The sequence below is a fragment of the Myotis davidii genome, unplaced genomic scaffold, assembly GCF_000327345.1.
Source record: "Myotis davidii unplaced genomic scaffold, ASM32734v1 scaffold2183, whole genome shotgun sequence".
Taxonomy (NCBI): domain Eukaryota; kingdom Metazoa; phylum Chordata; class Mammalia; order Chiroptera; family Vespertilionidae; genus Myotis; species Myotis davidii.
The window spans coordinates 1-3,100 of NW_006293958.1; positions in this window are offsets into that span (position 1 = coordinate 1).

Consider the following 3,100-nt stretch of genomic DNA (forward strand, 5'->3'; position numbering starts at 1 on the left):
TTCAATGGTCTTAGGAACCGAGACACCGCTCCTTTATCCGTCTCCAGGCGGTCCGCCCAAATGCAGATATGTCCACATAGGAGTACCCGGTGTATTAAAGGGTTGCGGCATTAGGAAGGTTGAGAACCACTGACTTAGAACATGGATTCCACTCCCATACTGCACAAAAAGGCAGTTGCAGAGAGATAAGATGGCTTGTCTAAGGGCATAAAGCTCACTAGTTGAGCCAAAAAATGAGGGCAGCCCGGCAAGTGTGGCTTAATGGTTGAGCATTGGTCCATGAACCAGGAGGTCACAGTTCGATTACTGATCAGGGCACATGCCTGAGTTGCAGGCTCAATCGTCAGTAGAGGGCATGCAAGAGGCAGCCAGTCAATGTTTCCCTGTTATCAATGTTTCTATCTCTCGTCCTCTCCCTTCCTTTCTCTAAATCAATTAAAAATAATTTTTAAAAAACAAGGGCAGCCCTGGCCAATGCTCAGTGGTTAGAGCCCTGTCGAGGACTGAAGGGTCTTTCTTGGGTTAGATTCCCAGTCAAGGGGTCAAGGGCACATATCTGGTTTGCAGGTTTGATCCTCAGTCCTGGTTGGGATGCATGCGGGAGGCAACCAATCAATGTGTCTTTTTTACATTAATGTCTCTTTCTCTCTCTCTCCTCGTCCCACTCTCTCTAAAAATCAATTGGAAAAATATCCTCAGGTGAGAATTAACAAAACGAAAAAAAGAAGAAAGGTATGGGTGAACGAACATTCATCTTTCTAGCCTTCTTTACTGACTCCCTACTATGAGCACAGCCTGATTTTCCTCCCAGGGGACATTTGGCAGTATCTAGAGACATTTTGATTGGCATAACTGGGGGGAGGGCTGCTGCTGGCATCTAGTGGAGAGATGCTAGTGATGTTGCTAAACATGCTGCAATGTATGGGCCCCTTACAACAAAGAAGTACATGACCCAAAATGTCAGTGATGTTGATGATGAGAAACACTGCTCTACAAAAACTGTCCACTAACTTCCTTCCTGAGAAGTTTCACCTGGCTCCTCCTCCTTCCCCATCCAGTGAGCCTACAGGTGCCTCCTCAGAATCACTGTTTGGTCCCCTTTGCTCCTGCCACTTCCACTATATATTGTCCATTTGGTGTTTCCATTTTGTATCCCAGAGAATACAAAACAAGGGAGGGGCGAAGCTACTATCTGTGGGATTACCACTGAACGCCTCTAAGTCAGTTGTCCTCAGATAGCCTGTCTTCTGCCATGACGTCATATCACACCCATGTGGTGTGGCATGCCCCGCCTTGCATGGGGCCAGGGCCAGTGTGGAGAGCCCCTTACCCTGGAAAACGGGGTGCTGCCAGAAAGGGGGCCATCCCTTTACCCGTCAGGCAACACATGTTCATGGGGAACCTGGTGCTAAACCATTCGTAGAGGACCTGCTTCTAGGTCGGGATTTCATAGCAGCAGAGCAGCTCCCTTGCTGTAATCTATTGAAAAGTCAGCCCTCAACACAAGGGCTGACTTTTTCATTTATAAAAATGAAAAACAAACAAACAGTAAAGATAAAGATCTGAGGAAATATGGAAGCTTGGAGGTAAAGACAGTCTGGTTGAGCCAATAGTAACCCAAATTTCAACCAAATTGCCCGGAAAACCACTGGGGGCTCTCTCCCTGCACACACCCCTCCCTGGGAGGAGGCACTGTCACCCGTTCCTCATTCACCCTCCCAACCACCACCATGCTGGCCCTCAGGAACCTTCCATTGGCCCTGGGGACTTATTAAACAGCACCAACTCAGAGCTTCTGACTTTCAAACCCAGAGTCTGTTGTGATAACCTTTATTTTGTTAATATGAGCATACCCTATGTGCACACACAGTTACTAGAAAGGTGGCTTTTATTCAGAGTTTAAACTGCTTCCTGCCACCCTCATCCCAAGGCTCTGCCTCCCTCAGTTTGGAATGGAGCTAGGCCCCTCCTGTTTCTGCTCAGGTTAACCCCTTCCTTCCAGCTTTCCTGTGCAGGGGCTCTGGGCCAAGTGGCCAGACAGTGGCTCCAGGACTGTGGATGCCATAAACTCATTTCATTTGGGGACCCCAAAGCTCCAGGAATTAATTTCTGAAAGCACACTGTTTTGTTTGAAATGTCTTTGGGAGGAGGGAGAGGCCAGGGCTCTGTATACATGTTCCTAATTTGCCTTTGGTGGGAGGAGGAGGCGGAGGGGGGCCCTGCTGGGGGGCACTGCTGGAAACAAGCACAGGAGGGGAAAGAGCTGGCTGCAGCAGCTGCCACTAGAAAAGTTCAGCTTCAGGGAGGAGTGGAGGGAGATAGTGCAAGAAAGAAGGGGTGGGACTTGGGGACAGGAGCAGTGTCATGGGGGAGGAGGGAGCAGGTGGTGACTTGTTTATCTGCTCAGCTGTTTTGTGTCCAGGTGCCTGAGAGAGACAGAAGCAGCTGGGAGGAGAAAAAGCAACCTGGCCAGGGGCCCTCTTGGTCTTTCTGAAACCAAAGCAAAACCACCAGAGACTTATGGAGGTATAGTCTCCCTCCACCCATCCTTGAAGGGTTTCTTTGGGTCTCCTGTGCTAGTTTCTGTTATGCAAACGCCTTTGCAATGCCTTCCTGGCCTTAGTGCAGTGGTTACTATTGGGTAGGTAGCCCCACTGGGTTAATATTGGCACCGACTCACGAACTGCTGGGCCCCAGTCTGGTGAACTCACATATGTGAGCTGGCACAGTCCTTGGGGACCAAACCAGCTAGCTCCTAGCCTTGGTATCAGCCCAGACCAAACCAATGAAAATTGTCCCTGGTGGAAATGGGATGGCTGCCCCATCCTTCTCCCTTCTCCCTAGTGCTTCCCTTTACTTTCAGGACAGCCCCATTTGGGTTTCCTTCCCCAACTGCTCAAGACCTGTGCAGTGTTACTTGGTGGTCCCCTTTGTGCCCCCCTTCATGCCCCAGTGCCTATGTCTCATTTGCATGCTACATGGCTTGGGAACAAGGCTGGGGCAGCAAAGCCTGAAGTCTTTTTTTTTTTAGGGGATAATGATGATTTTTATTTTGTTTATTTTTTTTTAAAATATATATTTTGTTGATTTTTTTTTTCAG